Source organism: Cupressus sempervirens, chromosome 1 (genome assembly GCF_028749045.1).
Source record: "Cupressus sempervirens isolate cs-2001-9-10 chromosome 1, ASM2874904v1, whole genome shotgun sequence".
Classification (NCBI taxonomy): domain Eukaryota; kingdom Viridiplantae; phylum Streptophyta; class Pinopsida; order Cupressales; family Cupressaceae; genus Cupressus; species Cupressus sempervirens.
The window spans coordinates 452,828,231-452,850,791 of record NC_143118.1 but is presented as its reverse complement, the minus strand read 5'-3'; the positions used below and the strand labels follow the sequence as shown (position 1 = coordinate 452,850,791).

Here is a 22,561-nt window from a genome sequence, read left to right as displayed (position 1 = left end):
CAATTGAAATCTAAATAAATAAATAAATTTAAAGAAAAATTATTAAAAACCTACAAAACAATATTAAAAACATATCAAACAATGCAAAAAGAAATTTAGACAACATACGACGTGCTCGTGATCTCAAACTTCGACGAGGAGGAGGTATATTGGCAAGACGAGTGATGAAAAACTTGTTTTCTTGCAATCCACATATGCGCTACAATGAGGAGAATTAGGAAAAATGAGTGAAAATGAATGGGTTGCGGGTATGCAGCCCATTTATAACATCTTTTCTTTTTACAAAGCAACACGTACGTGCTATGGCTCTGGTTACCCAAGTCATAGCACGTGCATGCTATAGCACATACACACTATTGAAAATTGAAAAAAAAAAAACAATGTGTCACCTTTTTGGCACCACAACTTGGTGCACTTACCTATATATTGATTTTGCATTTTTATCTTATGTTGCACAAACTTTATTAAAAAAAGTTCGGAAAAACATTGTAACATAGTAGGTTAATTTATCTTGGGTTCCTAAGTGAGGTGTTACACAAAGGAACAAGTATGCATAGTCACATAATTAAAGCATCTAATTAAACCCACTTAAATAATCATTAAATAACTATTAATTAATTAATCTATTTGCCTAAATTTATTGAAAGAGATAATATGAATATTCATAAAAAGGAATGATATACATGAATCTTAGATAGCATCCTGAAGCAACATCATATTTACAATAGGATATATATATGACCAAAATACCATAAGTCAACATGGTCCAACACATGAGTCAACACTGCTCTGGAAACCCAATCAACTACAACTAACCAATAACACAAAGTGCAAGCACTATTCCTATCTCAAGGTACTCACAGAACAACACCATGATACCATATAAATCTAGGTAACCACTAATACATACCTCAATGAAACCATCATATACATCATAATCTCATAAACCAGGCATAAGCATAAATTAATCCTATTGATACAATAACATAATCAAATCACCCCATGGGTGTATACCACTCATGGGTCCTCACAAGATCACTCAGAAGAAAAAAAAACATCAAGGTTGCATCTATTAGGATGACTTATTAAAATCAAATGGGAGATGCAGTACAATCTAGACCCAAATCAAATCTATTTTAAAGAAAATTGAATGAGTTCAAATATACTGATATTATAATGTTGAGCTTGGAGCAACAAGAAGCATTGAATTGGGACTAAGTAGGTAGGAACACCTTATATGTTCCTAAGATAGCCTCAATGAGAATGACTATTTTAACATTTATCAAAAAAGTTAAGAGTGTAGCATGTAATATTTGTATGCAATGTGTGTAATGTGTACTAGTTGTAATGCAATTACATTGTCAAATTTTAGTGGGTTGATTACATTGCGTCATTATTTTAGAAAATAGGTCTTTAATGACAATGAAAATAAACAAAACATATTGCTTGTTTGTAGGAACTTCTATTATATGAAGAGTATTTCATTCTAGTTTGATTGATATATGTAAGCTACTATTGGGTTCTCAAATCCAAAGATACAAATTGCATAAACTCATAGTTGATCTCCTCTTTAGATTTAGTCTAGGCCTATCTATTTTTCTTGTATTGAGATGATAATGAATCCTTTTATGTAAGTTCAAATGAGATAACTTAGTAGTTGAGCATTCTAATGTCACACTTCTCAAAATCCTATTTGGCAATTTCACATCACTTCAAATTATTTAATAGTAGCTTATTTGACAAGCCCCATGCTTAATAGTAAGGTTTATGTTCAACATTGTCAACTATATGCCACATTAGCATGTTTTTAAATTGAAGTAGTCAAAATATCCCCCCTAAAAAAATAGACTTTTAGTTATGAAATAAGTCATGTTTTATTGTATGCTAATGTGACATCACATGATAAGTTTCTTTTTAGATTTAAGGAACACATTTTATTCAATTATTAGTACATTACCAATACTAAAAACTTAAAATTTTTAATTTTTAGTGCTATAGTATTACAAATGTTGGTCATTAAATTGACGAGTACTACAACAATTAGAACATGCTCAATTAATGGATCCTCTCCCCTAAATCCATTACATTTATGCATTGATATTAGTGGTTATAAAATGTGATAACATGTGGCATCAACCTTTAGTCATTTGAACTTTGTGATTGTATTTAATTAGTTTGGATGACCTTGATGGTTCTAAGAGGCAATGAGCATCATGTGTTGTATTTCTCATATTATGATGAAGTCGACATTTGAAAGAACTATTAATCCTCCAAGTAAATATAGTTTCTTAGTAGAACTCTACTTAAGATTTTTTTGTGTAGATTCCAATTGTGCTAATGGTTTCTTTGAATTATGCTTGACCTAGCCACAAAAATTTTTGCACTCCATGCTCAGATCACTAGCCCTTTTTCTAGATCACTACCATTTTATATTTATCAAATTTCAATCATTAGAATAATGATTTTTATGATAGACTAATCTTGGATTAATAAAAATGATGTAACTAAATAAATCTATGGAATGGGTTGTGACATTGTTTTTAAAATAGATACAACTTATCAATGATTAGAATATGGCACATTATATTTGGTTTAAAATACATACCAAACCTATGCTTCCATAAGTGAAACTTTTAATCTAAGATGCATCAATCCTAAGTAGATCTATGGATATGCTCAAGAGTGATGGAGATAGGTCCTATAAAAGATTTTAAACATTGGTCATTGGTTCATTGAGTGAGATGAAACAAAAGTGAATCAATAGACAATTGCATTAATTTGTCAAGTTCTTAGGAAATTAATGGCTAGAGTAGTGGCTATTGTGTTAATACATTGGGAAGCTTAAGTGTCCTCATGTTGATACCATGCCCAAGAACTTCTATCATGTGTTGTTATGTAGTTAGTTAGAAATTTTGCAAGCACAAGGTTAGCCTCATGTAATCTGTCACCTTTATGTTAGCTTTGGGGATGTGAAAATAAAAATTTCTATCGATTAACTTGAAATCAATCATGTTTTATATTTGATTGAAACATTTTGTATTTTTCCAGCCTCCATCTTTCTTCATTAAAGGATATTCCCATAACTTCTGTGGCACATTGCCTACTTCCATGCACACTTGCGGTTATTGCCTGACAAATTCACGACCGAGCTGCAATGCATGTTTTTGTAGGGAAAATTTGGATCATGGTAGTGAAGGTGAGGCAAGATGATGAAATCTGAAAATTGACTGAGAATTATTGAAATAAAAATAATTTGCATCGAAACTAGCAGGGCTTTCAGGAAAATTGTCAAGGGCTTCTCTTAAATTGGATCAGTTAAATGGAATTTGTAGCAATTCAGAGGAATTGAGATCATTTGACTGTTGCCATGCATGCGTTAATTTTATCAATTGCTCTGTTGTAGTCATTTTGGTTGTCAGATTTGGAGAGATTTGTTCTACTGATTTTGTGGGTGTTTGGGATCTACATATGTTGCCATGATTTGCAAGTCCGTAGTATTAAATTTTCCAGTTTATAGGTCTTATTTGGGGCACACCCACTACCCTTCTTCCAATATTTTAATAACCATTCTGTTGAAATTTTAAAAAAAAGGTGGAGAAAGGATTTTGGTTGCCTCTGTGGCGTACTCATCATGAAGTTGCAGACTCATTTAACCGAACTAAAAATTTTGTTGTTTCTTTATAAATTTTTGGTGTGTGGCAGTCCACCGCATTGCAAGGTTTACAAATCCATTTTGTTTAATTTTGGACTATCAGTGATTTCAACCTCAGAGATTTTTGAAGCTTAGGGCATTCACTGAAAGCACATGGTCCATACCACAATACCACCAGTGCCAAAAATGGTCAAGCTTTCCACTGCCAGGAAAAATACTAAGGGTCCGTTTGGTTTTTAGAAGATGACAAGAATTGGCTTTTTCAAAATCTGGATTTGAAAATTTTTGCGTTTGTTTCAAAATTGGCAAATGCAATTAGCATACTTGACTTCCAATTTTGCCTCAAAACTAGGTTTTCCAATTTCCTACTAGCGAGTAGGAATTGAAAACTAGAACCTGGTTATGTTTTTTAAGGAGTGTAAAAACAATAGATTGGACTACTTTTTGAAATTTGCCTTCAACTCCAAGCTTATGCATAAAAATGAGTCTTCACATGCATCTTCTGAGTGAAACAAACGGTTCAAGTAAAATCCCAAAAATCAGAATGAAGATTTGCAAAACCTTGATTTGGCTAAACCAAGGTTTGTAGAAATCCCGATTTTTCAAATTCCATGAACCAAACAGACCCTGATGGAATCCATGTATCTCTATGCTATATGTTCTCAATTGTTCCTATTTTCAGTAACCTCCTTCAGCTTATGATGCACAAAAATATTGAACCTTCCATTTTGTAGCTTTGTTCTAGAATTTGGTGTTTCTATGAATATTTGTAATAGTTGTGATCATGCATCCTAAATACCTTTTAGGACAATAACTATTATCATTATGTGCCACTCTTTTCAAGACAATGAACACTCTAAATCTAGTGCATGAAGTGATTGCTATGTTGTGCTCTGAACACTCCATTTTCATTCAATGACAAGTTATCATGATTTTTCTATTTTTTTCAAATTCATTCTTGATTATTGTTATTTCTCTTGAATGCACTCATCCCATCTCAATGCATAAAATTTTATCTGCAATTGATTAAAAAAACATATAACCTTGTCATACAAAAACATAGCATAATGTATGATTTCTCCTAATGGCCCATGTCTTATAATTTCAGAATAAAAAGATTTAATTGTTTAATTTTGCTTATATAATTATATGAAATGAATGTTCAAATTTAGATTCTTAATACAATTATTTGTTTCAACATCATTCTAACTAAAAATTTCCTTTAATAACTAAAAATTCCTTACTTCTAATTAAATAAATTATTAATAAGCTTATATAAAAGTTCTTTACTCTTAAACAAATAAATGAGAGTTTATCTATTAATGATTCAAGATCCATTAAATTGTAAGTAAAAACAAACATTCTATAAAATTAATAAGGTTTCAACTTATATTTAGATTATATTGTTTTAAATTATATCATAAACATAAGTACAAAACTACATTGTTTGACGTAACTAAATTTGAAAACAATTCATTGATTTGATCTTAATAATATTTATAATTTTAACATATAATGCTAAAAAATCCTTAGGTTAAGCATAACCATGAATCTAAGATACTAGAAAAATATTTTTTTAATTTAAATATATAAAATGACTCAAAGTTATAATATTAAGTATAGTCACAATAAAATAATATACATAACTTAAACGAATTTTCTTGATTAATAATCGACTTGAGAAGCTCACAAGTTACCATTGTGATGTAAGCTCTTGTCCACATTTAAATATCTTTTTATTAATTTATTTTAAATTATATTTTATTAAAATATAATAAAATATTTATTATTATTTTTTATTTTTACAAATAATTTATAATTTCCTACTTTTAATGATGAATTATTAGTTTGAAGATAATAGTTCAGGTTTTTGTCATGATTAGGGATAAGATTGTGTTTAGAGTTTTGATTAACAATGATGGTGTTTGAATTAGGGTCAAAGTTAGGATGCATAATTATTTTGTACCTAAATAATTAAATAATTTTTCTATTTATATTAGTAACTCCACAAATATATGGAAGAAAAATCTCAAATTTTCACCTTCGTTAACCTTAGATATTTCTTCCATACAGGGACCAAAATGCACTTCTATTAATTAATTATAAATTTATATATGAATGTTCATTTGTTAAAAAATACAAACAAATTGGTTATGAGGTGCATTTTAGCCCCTTCATAGCCAAAACCAAAACTTACTAGACGTAAGATGCGATTGCTAGTTATAAGAACATTAATATTCCCGAGGAAGAGTTGTTAGGAACACTACTCATTATGTAAAGCTTCCTTTACAGCAAATGCTAGGTAGTGATAATAGAAAAGGGTAAACATAACCTAAAATAAAGTCGCGCTTGATTAAAAACAGTAGCAATTCCCGCTAGTGCGTGGCAAAGAGTAAATGAGCTTGATCACGTGGCGAAGCCTAGAACACAGAAAAGCCTCTCGTACAAATCGAAAAGGCCAAAATATTCGTTTTCTTTCACTGTCAGTAGCTCGTTACAGGGGGACAGGTGGCAGTGGAAAGACAGGTTCCACATTTCGTGGACCAATCATATATATTCCACGTGATGAGTGACTTCCTCGAGAACGAAAGCTCACACAGTGCAAACAGCGGGCCGGCGTGGATGGCGCTCCGCCAAATATGCCAAAATAATTCAGAGCCTCCGCTATTTTCATCCCCACAATCGCTTTAATGAACATGTACAGCCCTGAATCGCAGCTTCAAATGTTAACAGTAACAGAATCAGATTTTTCATCTTGGACGCCGCTAAAGTTAGCGCTGCTCTAAACGTGTGACTGAAATAATATCAAGTACTCGATGGGACACGTAATGGCGGTCAGAAGATTCAGAAGGTGAAATGCCCAGGGTTGTGGATCATCTCTCTTTGCCCTTATCTTCATACATTTCTCATAACCTAAATAAATTCTTTCATCAAATCCGCGCTTGCGATCTCTCTATTTAAGTATCGCCTGCGGCATATTTATCTGTGAGTGTAGATTAGCGGATTTTTTTTTTTGGTTCGGTTGTGTCAGATGTAGGCTTTAGTTTTTGGTCGATCTGTAAGATTTGCTCAGGATGTCTGCTCGACCGAATCGCCATAGCCGAAAGCCTTCTGTCGGTCTGCCTTCGCAATTTTCGGTGGAGAAGCTGCCGGATTTGGGAAAGACGGTGACGTCCAGGCCAGATGCTCGGGAAGATTCGGTTCCGCCTTTGCCGAATTCTCCGTCAGCGCCAGTACAAGGATCTGGTCAGAGTATGAACAAGGGTCCTGTTCCGGAGAGCTCCTCGCCGCAGTCATAGCTCCTGTCAGGTATTTGACGCAAATGCTTTGTGTAAATTCTGCAGTATTTCCTGCTTATGCTGATGAATCTTTGCTTTGGTGTTAGATCTCTCCGTTGAACTCTCTTTCGTGGCGAATACTGGACGTGGAGGAGCTTGCCTGGATCACCGAGGGTTTTGGATTCTGCTATTTAAATTTCGGAGAAAGCAAAATAGTTTGCTTGTGTAGTTCTCTAAATGTGTAGTTGCTTTGTAAATTTTTGAATAAAAATCCAGAAAGTTTTCAAAAATCTCTTGTACTTGAAGGAAAATCTTCTGCATTTTAAATTTGAGAGACCGCTTCAAGCTTTTCTTTAGACGTTTTTGAGAACTTCACTTCCATTGAACCGAATTTGTTGCAAGTTCTTTTATTAAATTCTCAGAAGTAATGATACGAAACGTCAAAGTAAGTCATGCTTTATTACTCACAGAATCTAAAGATTTCTAAAATCTCCTGCATTTGAAGGAAAGTCTGGTTCCTTTCACTTTGAGACTTCGGTTTCCGTTTTTCGTTAGAGATATTAGAAAAATTCTCCGCTATAGAACTGAATATGTTGCACAAGTCTTTTCTTAAATACTCAGAAATAATGACACAACGTCAAACTGAAAAAATACATAACTTAAACAGATTCTCAAAATCTCCTGCATTTGAAGGGAAATCTTCTGCTTTTTGCTTTGAGACTCCGATTTTCATTACAGGTTTTAGAGAACTCCTCCGCCATAAAATTGAACTTGTTGCAGAAATCTTTGCTTAGATTCTCAGAAAATGACTCGGAACGTAAAACTAATTATTTTTTATTGCTTACAGAATCTTAAAAGACTTCAAAAATCTCCTGCATTTGAAGAAACGCGTAGTTCTGCTTTTTACTTTGAGACGAGTTTCGTTTTCCATTACAGATTTTAGATAACTTCTCCGCCACAGAACTAAATTTGATGCAGAAGTCTTTTCGTAAATACTCAGAAGTCATGACAGGAAATGTCTTAACTCAATTTTTTTTATGACTTCAATTCAAACTGTGGATGGCGGAAGCAATTGTCGATCCTCCTGGTGTGATTTTATTCAGCACAGCAAGCATATTTTCCGGTACAGAGATATGCGGCAAAATATCGCCGAACAAAATTTTCTTACCGGATTAGGGCGAAATTTAACGGATAACGTTTGTGAGGGTATCCCACAGCCATTTCTGCCTCGAAAGAATTGCAAGCGTGATATAATAACGTGGCTCACGTGTTTGGACTTTGACGATAATGAATCGGAGGTTTCCATAATTCGTCGGGCCGTGTGCTTCATTTGTTCCTCTATCAAATCATTACCAAACAATTGTGATGGGGAACAAGCACGTCCCACCAAAATATCAACTTATATAAATGTATGGAGATAATAATATTTATAATACGCTAGATAGAATTATGGGAAAATATTTGTTAGTCCCTGCCTGGGAACTAATGTTTTTATTAGACTCTGCTATTAATTTCTACAAGAGTAAAAATTGAGATTCTAAAGTACATATTATTTTTTATGAGTTGCTGCCATGACAATATTATTGCATTCTAGATGCAATAGTAACTTTCAAATAGCCAATCAAAGTTAAAAAAAAATTTAAACATATATTTATAAACTATAGTTTTAAATTTATCTCTTTTTATGATATAAACAAAATAATTTATCTCTTTTTATTGGCTTAGAGTAAAATTAATTTTTTCCATAAAAAAATATTTTGTACACCCTACTTTTTATTGCTTATGTCATCTTTAGAACTATTTTAAACATAAATAAACATAAAGATTATGACATTATCACTATTTTCTTTATATAAGAAATACAACTTAAATCTAAATATTTTTCAATATAGTTTTATATTTATATAAATATTTAATGACAATAATTTAATATAAGTATATTAGATTTCATTTTATTTATAATTATTAGTTCTTGTCATAGGCAACATTCATTAGATGCAATAAAAGACTATAAAATATGTTAGTTAAGATTGAAGAATTTTTTTTAGGTTCAAGTTTTTAATAAAGTTTGAACATTTTTATTATTTTTTGAAATGGGAAAAAGTTAACTAGATCTTATTGGCTCTCACTAAAATTAATAAGAGAGAAAATTAATTTTTCAAACCCAAAAATCAAGAAAAAATTAAAGCTACTATTAGCATTAATTGTGTAATTAATATTATTGAAAATATCATAAAAGATGATGTGACACTACACTTTAATTTATCATTTGAGAATTTAAATTCTTTATAAAATTAGAACATTTTTATTTTATTTATTGAAAAACAAGAATAGTATTTAATTCAGATCTTATTGAGTTTACTAAATGGTAATGGGGAGAAATTTAATTTTTAAAATCAAAAATCAATGAAAATTTAAAATTCTAACTTTTTGTATTAATTGTGCAATTAATATAATTATTATAAAAGATATGTCACACCACACTTTACTTTATCATTAATCAAATTATTAATAATGGAATATACTAATTCATAAAATTTTGATTCATTTTGTCCTTAAAGCATTATCTTTTAAAAGAATTAAAAATAATAAAAAATAAATAATGTAACAAAGAATTTTAAAAAATAAAAACCAAATAATGTTACAAATTTTTTTAAATGGGAGTTATTTATTGTTTATATATTTAAAATTTAAAATATCTTATATCCATTTTGGGTGTTGTTGATTAAATTTTTTTAATAAATAAAAATAGTGTATAAAGATGACAATTAATTGGTTTTTTAAAAAATATAAAGAATTATTGAATGTTAAATATTTGTAAATATTTATTTTTGTTTGGTAATTTTCAATTTCTTTACTTCTTCAATCATATAATTCTTTCTTTTAGGATAAACAATTGATTTTTAATTTCTTATATTGCAAACATGAAAAATTAAAAAAAAAAAATTATTGTACTCTAGACTATGAGACATAAAGAATAAACAATTTAAATTGTGGATATCTTTTCTATATGTAGATTTTAGTTATAACATGTTTATGCTTTTGTTGGGGTTTAGGTTCGTACTGATTAACCTCGCACAATATCTCAATGATCCATTTGTTCACAACACATTACAAGACATTTATGATAAGTTTATAAACATCGTGATTGCATTCAAACTAATATTGTAGAAATTTTATTTATTATCTCAAGCCTTCTCATGAAAAACCAATAATGCAAAAAATGTGTTGCCCTGTAATATATGCATGTTTTTTTAGTGAAATTGAATAACATTTCTTGAAGGCTTATGAAGACACTTTTTAGTCTCAAAACTCTTGAAGTTAAAGAATTCCATTTTGTTCTAAAATTCTTATACACATTTGAGTTTTCTACGATAGAATTTAGATTTACCCTTTTTAAAAATTAAATAATGTCATTAGACATTTATAATGCTCTAAATTTCTTATCTTCATATATGTATAGATTATAATAGCTTATTTTAAGAAACCACAATTGATTATGATGAATTTCAAAGTAGACCAGAAGTATGACCCATTTTTCTTGTTTATAATAAAAAAATCAACATTTTTGTTGTTTAGTTATTCTACAAAATTATTCCTAAAACCAAATGCATTACAATACGAAAAGTAAACTTTGTATTATGTTGACCACACTATACAATATCATTTATTATCTACTCCTCTTAACCAATTTAGAGCTTGTTGTAACATTTTTTGTAAAGATGTTGATGATAGAATTCTAATGACACAAAGAAGTAATTTTGCACTTGCTAAGAGCTATAACATATCTACTCACATTCAAGTACTGTAAGCATTAATGCAAAATGTAATTGTCTATGTTTCTCCATTGTCTTTAGTTCTTTAGTTCTATGTAGAATTACAACTAATTTTAATATGGTTTAAAGAAAGTTCAACCTCTAAAAGATCAAAGGATACAAAGAATGTCGTTATAATGCATTTTGCATTCCTTCAAATTAAAAAGTTTATTCCTCCATCTCAACCCTTTATTATCACACTCTACAATACTATAATCATGACACATATGACAGGAACTATGATGCTATGCATCTCTTGTTTTTAAAATGTATTTCTCTACACTAATTTCTAATTTTCTATAGGCTCATAACATTTTTGGTGGGGTAAAATAAGTTTTTTAAACCCAAAATATAAGAAAAATTTAACTCTAGAATCTTGCTTGCCATTCTAGTATCCTCCAACACAAGCAACATCTGGGGTCTTCTGCAACATGGGGTTTCACTTCATAATAAATTTTCTAGAAAAGTAGCAGAAATGCAAAGATTCGATGATGCTCTTATTGCCATCGATGATGAAAATTGCATCTACATCCACACTTATTTGCCTCCTGAATCAAAATACCAATATATAAATCTGAAAAAGTTTCTAGAAAAAAAAATTGTAGAACTAAACGGGTCAACATGTTAGAGATTTGAAAATTTTGCAAAGAAAACTATCTCATCTACATTTTTTTCCTGTTGAAGAAAAAGATTTAAAATTTCTCGTTTATAATAGAAATAATTAACTAAACTTTTAATTTTTCTCTTGCACTCATAGTTGAACCCTACAGAGGCAAGAATGGTTTCTTGTGTTAGGATTAAACCACGAACAGAAATAACAATTACATGCAAATATAACTAATAACAAAAAATAATAGATCACATAGAAAAGAACACAAGGCATCAAGATTTAACGTGGTTCACCCAATCCCTGGGCTACGTCCACCAAACAATAAGTCCAATATTTTTATGATCCAATGATTACAACATAATTACAATCCGTAATCCCTTACAACTCAATACTGTTGCAAGAACCAATTTCACATCACACCTTATGAAACAATCTCTAACCCTAAACCCTTTTATACAAGTATTTTAACCACTTTAGGGTTATAATTAATAATTACATGCTAGCCCAAAAATCTCGATAAAATAGGGCCCAAATTGTATTTTTTAGGGTGATGCCCCAAACCCCAAAGAATTTATGAAGTATGTATAGTGCTTTCCTAATCAGTCACCAAAATCTAACAATCTCCCACTTGGAGACTGATTAGGCTCCACACTAAATAACAATCTCCCACTTGGAGACTAATCCTATAGCTATACCACTACCACATGGGGCTCCCATTGGATCAAACCACCTTGGACTCTACTATTCTTTTATTCATATTTAATCTAGAAGACCAACCGAAGCTAAAGAGGAGTTCAACTTCTCCCTTGTTACTACCTTTGTCAACATATCTACTAGATTGTCATTGGTATGTATCTTCTCCAGCTTTAACTGTCCATCCTCCAAAACTGACCGAATGAAATGGTATCACAATTGTATGTGTTTGGTCTTTGAATGTAGAGCTAAATTCTTTGCAAGATGAATGGCACTCTAACTATCTGTGAACAAATAATTATCCTTCTGAGGATGTCCTAATTCTTGCAAGAAGAACTGAATCCATATCATCTCCTTGGCTGCCTCTATAGCAACTACATACTTTGCCTCTGTAGTGGATAAAGCATTAACCTTTTGTAACCTAGAAACCCAGCTCACGACTGCCCCACTAACAGTAAAGATGTAACCTGTAGTACTTTGCATGGTATCAATATCCCCTACCAAATCTGAGTCAACATAGCCGTGTAAATTAGTAGTAGAGCCCCCAAAGTGTAAACACTTATTGGATGTTCCTCTCAAATATATGAGAATCCATTTGAATGCATTCCAATGCTCAATTCCTGGATGACTCATATACATGTTAACAACTCCCACTGCATGTGCAATATCTAGCCTAATACATACCATAGCATACATCAAGCTTCCTACAACTGAAGCATAGGGTACCTTGGACATCTTATTCTCCTCTTCTTATGTCTTGGGACACATCTCCTTAGTCAACTTCAAATGACCAAGTAAAGGTGTGCTAACAGCTTTAGCAGTCCCCATAGAGAAACATTGCAAAACCTTCTTGATATAATCAGCTTGAGATAGCATCAATGTCCTATTTTTCCTATCTCTACAAATCTTCATACCAAGGATTTTTTTTGCTACCCCCAAATCCTTCATAGCAAATGCATGTGCTAATTGGCTTTTCAACCCCTTAATGTGATCCATGTTAGACCCCGCTACAAGCATATCATCAACGTATAAACATAAAACAATGTAGCTATCATCATCCAACCTCTTAAAGTAGAAACAATTATCTGAATGACACCTAATGTAACCATGCTCATGCATAAAACTATCAAATTTTAGATACCATTTCCGAGGTGCTTGCTTCAAGCCATATAAACTTTTCTTCAATTTGCACACTAAGTTCTCCTTACTTTTGATCGCAAATTCTTGTGGTTGAGTCATATATATCTCTTCATCCAAATCACCATGAAGGAAGGTTATTTTAACATCCAGCTACTTTAAATGAAAATCTTCAGTAGCCACCAAACTTAAAATAGTATGGATAGAAGTCATTTTAACAACAGGAGAAAATATCTCATCAAAATCAATTCCCTTTTTCTGTGCAAATCCTTTTACAATTAATCTGGCTTTAAATCTTTTCTTACCTCCATCCTCTTCTTTTAACTTGAAAACCCACTTATTCTATAAAGCCTTTTTACCTACAAGCAACTTGCACAAATCCCATGTCTTATTTTTCAACAAAAAGTCCATTTCATCTTTCATTGCAGACTCCCACTAAATCTTAGTATCCACTTGCATAGCTTCATTATAACTTTTAGGTTCACTAGCATCAGTAAGTAAAATAGAATACAAAGAGGGAGAGAATCTTTCTAGAGGTTTAATTTGCCTTGTTGATCGTCTAACATTCATAGGTGTATGTGGTATTTGTTGTTGTGGTTGTTGTACATCATGAGGAATGGTTGAAAAATTAGCTTTTGGATTATCATCCAACACTACATAATCATCTTCTTTCTTCTCATGTTGCTACAATAGATCTTTGTACAACACTTTCTCATTGAATATGACATCCCTGCTTCTTATAATTTTATGATTTTCAAAATCCCAAAGCCTATAACCAAACTCATTAATGCCATATCCAAAAAATACAAATTTCTTTGACTTAGCCTCTAGCTTGGTTCTATTTTTAGAATCTATGTGAGCAAATGTTTCACAACCAAAGGTTTTGAGAAAAGAATAACTCACCTTCTTACCAGTCCATGCCTCCTCTGGAATACCATAGCCCAAAGGAGTAGAGGGACCTTTATTAATCAAATATATAGTAGTATTGACAGCCTCTACCCACATGTGTAAGGGAAACCCAACATGCAACCTCATGCTCCTTGCACGTTCCATTATAGTCGTGTTCATGCATCAGCCACTCCATTTTTCTATAGAGTCCTTGGAACAATTTTTTGTCTATGAATACCATTAGTGGAGAAATAATCTTCAAATTCATGACTCCAATTATCATATCTAAGACATTTTAATTTTTTACCAGTCTCATTTTCAACCAAGCATTTCCATTTCTTAAAAGTTTGAAATACATCAGATTTATGTCTAAGGAAATAAACCCATACTTTTCTAGTTGTGTCATCAATAAATGTAACATAGGAATGAGAGCCACCAAGGGAAGATACTTGAGCTGGTCCCCTTACATTGGTATGCACAAGCTGTAATTTCTCCCTTTTATTTTCCTTCCCAGTCTTTGCAAAACTCACTCTCTTTTTTTTTTTTTCCATACACACAACTTTCATAGAAATCCATATTAACACATTTCAGACCTAGTAAAAATTTCTTTGAATGAAGTACTTTCATACCTTTCTCACTCATGTGCCCAAGTGTATTGTGCCACGACGTTGTATCAGAATCTACAACAACTATTTGTTCTCCCTGCTCAACTACAACAATTGTTCCTAAAAATTCATTTTTCTTTGAAACAATTAAAGTAGAAGGAACAATATGACCTATACAAAGATATAAGGTGCCTACTTTCACACTTTTTGCTACTACAAGGGAACCTTTTGAAACCTTCCAATTTTTATCATTAAAAGTAACTACACAACCCTCATCACCGAGTTGCCCTGTTGAAATTAAATTCCTACTCAACCTTGGAACATGTCTTACCTCATGTAGTAGCCAATGATTCCCATTTTGCAACTTAATCTTAATTTTTCCCTTTCCAACAATTTGACAGGGTTCATTATCCCCCAAATAAATAAGCCCAAAATCCCCTTGGACATAATCAATGAAATAACCTCTATGAGCTATAGCATGAAATGAAGCACCAGAATATAAAACCCATGAATCATCAACACCTTCTAAAGAGAGAAGCAAATCATCCTCTTCTGATTTGTTACTTACCACATTTGCCTCCTCGTCTCCATCTGATTTATCTCGTTCATTTTTCTTTCGATTCCAACAATCTTTCTTTTTGTGCCCTGGTTTCCCATAGTACCAGTAGTCGTTCAGTCCTCTCGATTGATACCTCCTCCCCTTTGACTTTCCTCTTGATTTCCCACAATTTCTAGAATTACTTCCTCTCTCAGTCATTCTGCCCCTACTTTGTGCATTTAGAGCACTTCCTAATGTAGATCCACCTGAGGTTTTCCTACGAGTTTCCTCACTCAAAATAACACCAATCACATCATCATATTTTAGGGTACTAGATTCAGGAACAGAATTACTCATAGCCATTACCAAGCCATTCTAGCTTTCAGGCAAAGAAAACAAAATCAAGAGAGCCCTAATTTCTTCTTCAAAATTGATACCCATAGAAGAGAACTGACTAGTAATAGTATTAAACTCATTTAAATCATTTGTAACAAATCCAACCTCTACCATTTTCATATTAAATAAATGCTTCATGATAAATACCTTGTTTGAAGAAAAGGGCTTTTAATACAATGTTGCTAGGGTTTTCATCAATTCTTCTATCATCTTTTATTTTGTAATATTAAATGCCACTAATGGTGCTAGGCATAATCAAATGCTTCCAAGTGTTTTTCTGTCCAAAAGATCCAATTCATCATTTGACATAGATCCTTGATTCTTGGCTTTACCTTCCAACAACTTCCATAAATCCTTCTGATATAGATAGTGTTCCATTTGCATCTTCCATAATTGGAAGTTCTACCCATTAAACATATCAACTCTCATCTTACCCTCATCTACCATTGCTCCCACTCAACTGTGAGACTCCCACTCCACCGTGAAACTTTCCTACAGAGGATAACTGAAAAACAACCTAGGTCTGATACCACTTGTTAGGATTAAACCACAGATTGAAATAACAATTACATGCAAATATAACCAATAATAGAAAATAATAGATCACATAGAAAAGAACACAAGGCGCCAAGATTTAACGTGGTTCAACCAATCCCTAGGCTATGTCCACCAAACAACAAGTCCAATATTTTTATGATCTAGTGATTACAACCTGATTACAATCCATAATCCTTTACAGTTTAAGACTGCCACAAGAACCAATTTCGCATCACACCTTATGAAACAATCCCTAACCCTAAGCTCTTTTATACAAGTATTTTAACCACTTTAGGGTTATAATTAATAATTACATGTTGGCCCAAAAATCTCAATAAAATAGGGCCCATTTTTTTTTTCAAACCCCAAAGAATTTATGAAGTATGTATAGTACTTTCCTGATCAATTGCCACAATCTAACATCTTGGTGCAAAGACTAGGATGGAAATAAAAAAATAAAATAAAGAAAAACCCACTAAATAAAATGGTTTCTATTTTTGGTTTTGCAATTGATTTGATTTTCGTTGATTTGCTTGGAAACTTGTCCATTCAAGATCACTTGCATTTTATCTAATTAGTCTTCATTTTGCTACTAAGATTTGGAGCTCTCACCTAATCCCCAAATTTTTTATCTATTAGTGGAGGGTTAAATGGTTTGCAAATTTTGAACAAAGAGCTAATTTGGATGGGCAGTGTGAGAAGTAAAACTGAACACACACTTGATTCACAACACTCCATTGAATGTATTCTTTGTATTCTAGAAAAGAAAAATCCTATTGAATCTAAAGAACTTTGTCGCAGAGAGTGAAAAATCTTTGAAATTGAAGAGAGAATGGATAAATGGCATGCTTAGATCTACTCCATCTATGAGCTCATGCTAGATCTGAGATCCAAGATCAACATATGAGAGAACTATATCTATATTAGGCCAACTTTATAGGCAATTACATAGTCTCATGTGATTGATAAAAATATTTATCCATGTAATCGCTAATATTTTTAAGAATCAAATAAGGTGAAAGAGCTCTAATAATTAAACATTTAATATTTTTAAGAATCAAATAACATGGAAGAGCTCTAATAATTAAACATTTAAATTTATATATTGAAACAAATTATAAATGAGATAAAATAAAAATAATAGAAAATGAATGTAATTTTTTTATGTAATTGCATCCATAAATTTAAATTAATTAGTAGGAACATTTTGATCAAGTAAGACATTTAAAAATAATTCTTCAAATTATATGAAAAAATTATATTTAAAAAATGCAAATTACTATAGACAATTTGATTATTGATCATAAAATATTGAAAAATATTCATCTCATTACAAATTTTTCAAACTAACTAAATTTTATTCATTTTATAAAATTGTAAATTAAAATTTCTTATAAGATAATTAGTTTCTACCTAATTTTCATTTTGAAATTTTTTAATTTAAAATCTTGAAGTAATTATAATTTTATAATTTGTCATTATTTTATCATTTTTATTACTACTATTTGAATTGGAAAAATAATAATAACCCCCATACCCAATAACACTCAAATTATAGCAAATAAAGACTAAATAAAGTTCTATTCTTAATCATAATTTTTTTTCAAGAATTATTATTAATTCAATTTTTGTTTAGTTTTACTTTACATCTATTATTTTATTTTTAAGTTAATTTTTCACTTTAATTTCACATTGTCTAAAATATTATTTTATTGATTTAAGGTTTTTTTTTTATTATTAGTAAATGACTGAAGTCTAGATTAATTATTGTTATTGGTTGTAATTAATTATTTTTATGTGTTAAGTGAATTGGAACCCAAGACCTCCCACATGAGAGGCTCACAAGTTACTGTTGTGTTGTAGGCTCTTGCCTATTTATTGGTTTAAGTTTACTGAAGAATTAGTTTAATGTATTTTATTTAGAAATGAAATATTTAATTTCTTAAAAAAGTTTCCCAAAATTATGTTTTAACTATATTATAACTCTAAAAAATAAAAACTTGATGATCAAATTATTTTTCCTTGGGCATGCCTACAAATTACGACATCATTTATTTTTAAAAAATTTAAAATATCTTTCACATATAACACAAGGTAGGGACTCCAGCTCTGCTAGAGCTCTTGTTATTATTGTTATTAATATAATTGATACTATAACATCACCCAATTTGTGTAATAGTTTGAATTGAATTCACCAAGATTTATATTTCAAGTAAAAGGTGTTAATAGGGGATGACTCATAATATGTACATTGGTAGCCATGATGGAACACATGTCCTCCAATCTTTGACTTACATTCTTATATCATCAAGTAGGTAAATGATGTTTGATATAAAACACTCTAGCAAAGTAAAAATAAAAATAACAATTGTGGTAGTAAGATGACTAAGTTTAGTTGTGGAGGAGTCATCGAGAAAACTTTATGTTAATATGTGTTAGAGTAGTATAGGGATGTGTGACCTTTAAGGAGTAAGTTTCACATAGGTGCAATGAATGCTAAGTATTCATTCATAGGTGCTAAGTATGTCATTCATTCTTATAAGAGATTGGTTCTTTGAAAGATTGTTTCTTCGAAGCCACTACTCATGAAAAATGGGTCAATGATCAATGTTCCCCTTAATTAAGAGAATTAATAGATAATAAAAGAATTTGAGCAAAACCAAAAGTAAGCTCTTTACAATGACTAGCTTGTGATTTTAAAGTTCAAATCTAAAGTGAAGAGGTGGATTATCTTATGGGTAAATCTCAATTTAAATGTTTAGAACATCATTTCTTCAAATGACAATTATTCAATTTAGATTTGTGTAAATGATAACATGGTCAATGGAGGTTATTTTGATTATTTACCTTTTAACATGTGGAAGTGGGATAGTTGATGCCATAAGAAGTATCCCTTTTCATTTGAGATAATCACCTATAACATCATGAATTATATCCCTATGTAATTTCTCAATTATCTAGGCACTATTTTAGTGTGTGTATGACATCTTGCATTTGGTATTATTCACCCTAGCTCAATTTTACATATGAGTATTAATATTTTATCTCTAATTAGGACCTCTACTCTCAATTTGGGACCACATTGGAGGTAGCTAGCCTACCTCAACACCTTACTTCTTGATAACAAGTCCAACTCAAAACTACTTAATGGTTAACTTATTTTGCTTAGAATTTTAAAACCACATCAACATCCTTTTTAACATGCTGAAATGGCTAGGAAAGGTATAAAAACAAGCTACACTCCCTCATTTTGCAATGCACTAAGAAAATTAAAGATTTCACCTCTTAAGTCCTCAAGAGAATGTTTTCATCATTTAATCTTTGATGATAATTTCTTTGGTTTTTGTGGTCACATTATTGCATCAACACTTGTGATCACATTAAAAGAGTATTGCATCATCAAGATATAAGACATTCACATTCTCATAAGGAGCCTCTCTTACACATCAAAACAATTTTCTTTCAAATATAAAAAATATTTCATTTCAATTTCAAGTTGATTCTTAAATTGGGGCTTGACTTAGTCATTTGTCATTGTGGTTGGGTCAATAGTTCAAGATGTGAAAGGATTTTTTCCTAATTGACATCTAGGTATATCGATGGTTGATTTCGTAGAAAAATGCTATTTATATTTACAAAACAAGTTGCATACTCAGTATTGCATTTTCATTTAGATTATTATTTTTGTTTACATAACATATAAGAATTCCATTGATAGTACAAAATAGAATAGGAAAATAACCATAAACAATCTTTTCCTCCTAGCATCTCCCTATTTATGTGTGTAGTTAGAGGTGATAGATTTAATGCCCTCTCAGATGATTATTTTCTACTTTTGCGTTAGGAAATTTTTATTATACTATCATTGATGGACTTTATATTTAAATTGCATCTTGATAGTTTAAAGTGATCTAGATTCACAAGAATTGTGCTCTCTATATGCTTAGAGTTAGATTTTTATGATTTATGTGTTCTATATTTATGATTATGATGATAACCCTAATTATGTAATAGATTATGATCAAAATCTTTTGTTTTACATCCAGTTAATGATGGTTATGTATGCTTGATGTTACATGTGTATGTATGCTTATGTTGTATTTGCATGACCAGGGACAAAGTCCTAGTCACTCACTCGGTGTGATTTGTATGATGTCTTGGTCTCATTCATCTATCTACACTATCTCCTTTATATATACTTGGTGATGCAAGTCTATAGGTATGGGGCATCAAATTCACCTAGTTTCATAGGTTTGATTGTGCTCTCAAATACTTGATGATTTTTATTGTCAAGATAGTATCAAGGTCCTTGAAAATATCTCCTATTTGTCATATGATTCCTTATTAGTTGATTTATGTCACCCAAGTTGGGCATTTGTGATCCTTGCTATCGAAATTTTGTTAGAGGATTTATAAACATACAATGAAGTATGCACTCAGTTAAGAGATTTACAAAAGATTGTAAAGTCTACCTTGTTAAAGGATTTAGAAACTGGTTCACCTGTTAGGATGAAACAGTAGATTTGACTTACAACTTGATTGCTGATTAGATCCTTGAAGTATAGATCACCTTTTGTGATTGATGAATCTTTATTGTTCCTTGTTGACCTTGCTGAGTATTCTGCTCTATTTTTTATTCACATTTACACTTCTCAAAACATTGCATGTCTATCTTGATACTCTCATGCATGCATTTAAATGATATAATACATTACATATATATCATTCCAATAATTATAATTGCAAGGTTGGCTAAAACACAAGTGAAGAAAACATTACTGAGTCAGCCCAATAGTAAATAACTCAAGTTTACTGAACTAACTAGGTGACCTTTTGATACTCAGCATCCACTGCATTACTTGGCATCGTCATGCACTCAGTAGAAGTGAAGGCTCGGTCTGTACTAATCACTCGACATAGTTTTGAACTCGGTGACCACTAGTGACTCGGTAGATGTAGTGTTACTTGGTAGATATAGTGTTACTCGATAGATACTCCATGCTAAGTTTACCTTGCTTTACTCAGTAAACATTATAACTTCCATGCTTGATTTACACTGAATTCTCACGACACAGTCCGACTGCTCGGTAGACACTAAGAAGCTTGGTGGATACTGAGATGCTCGGTGGATACTAAGATGCTCGATGGATACTAAGATGCTCAGTGTAAACTGCTAAACACTTCCAAAGCTTAGTGAGTGTAGGAAACTGAGTGCTGAGCTCAGTAGCTATATTGATATAGATAAGTGTTGTCACTAATGGAAATAGTAACTTAATGCGAACAATCTCCCCCTTTGGCATTAGTGACAAAACACTTATAAGCCAAAACATATGTACATAACCTTACTCACTGAATTTTGTTTTTTTCAAAATTGATCTTTGTAGAACTCTTTGTAGGACTACTGCATTTACATTTCTACATATATCTTCTTGATGATGTATATACAAAGATACTTATGTACACATGCTAATTCTATTGAGTGCTAACTCCCCCTTTCACTTATACTGATAACTCTGCTCATTTATTATGTTGAAACTCTCCCCCTTTTTGACAATAATGCCAAAGGACTACATATATAGTTTATATGGCTACACCAAAGTGAGATAGAAAATCTTGATGTACCTTAAGGATGGTGGCAAAAGTATTATCCCAAGTCTGCTACAAAATTTGATAGGTGGAGAGAGCAATTTGAACTTCTGCTGATAATTGGATCATGTGATCAACCACTGGGAAGTTCTGATCTTGGACCAATGTTTTGCAATGAGAAATATGTTTCTGTATTGTATCCATGATAGGAAGGATCATGTTCTGGATGTCTATTAGTGTAGACTGGATCCTTGCTTCCTCTCTCAATAGTTCTGCCTACACATTTGCTAGATATTTGATTTTGGTGTGAAGGGAGGTTGTGGAGGAGGAGTCCACCTTTAGCTTGGATGCACTTGATTGCATATCAATGTCAATCTTATTCAACTTATCTTTTGTTTCTTTAGTAAAACCAGAAACATCACAAAGTTTGGCAAAAAGTGATGATGCATTATTAAAAGAATAAAAGTGTGGACAATTCAACTTGCTTGATTGCTATCTGTTGAGCAATATGCTCTAGCACCTTGTCATCAAATTTCCTTTTAGGCTTTTTGACTTCTGCATTTGTCAGACTGGGTACTAATTCCTTCAATTTTTGTTCAAATATATCTTTGACAGTTTGTACTATGTTCTCCCATCTGACTTTTATTTTGTCAAGAAGTATTGCTAGAATTTGAGATGCAAATTGATTAGGAGAGAATTTCCAAGTTCCTAACTTTTCCATTACCAAGTCTTCAATCTCCTTTTACTCTACAGGAGTCCAAGTTTCATATTTGAGAGCTTTAAAATTGTTGATACCTACTCCAATCCTTAACTTTTTTAGTCTTTC

The 22,561-nt window shown here is 31.5% G+C and overlaps 1 long non-coding RNA gene across 1 annotated transcript; it reads left to right on the top strand.

The window, feature by feature from the left end:
* The first annotated feature begins 6,235 nt into the window (after positions 1-6,235).
* On the top strand, positions 6,236-7,220 carry LOC149578259 (uncharacterized). Its single transcript, XR_016355890.1, has 2 exons — positions 6,236-6,961; positions 7,038-7,220. It is a non-coding gene; the product is annotated as an uncharacterized LOC149578259 (long non-coding RNA).
* The last annotated feature ends 15,341 nt before the right edge of the window (positions 7,221-22,561 follow it).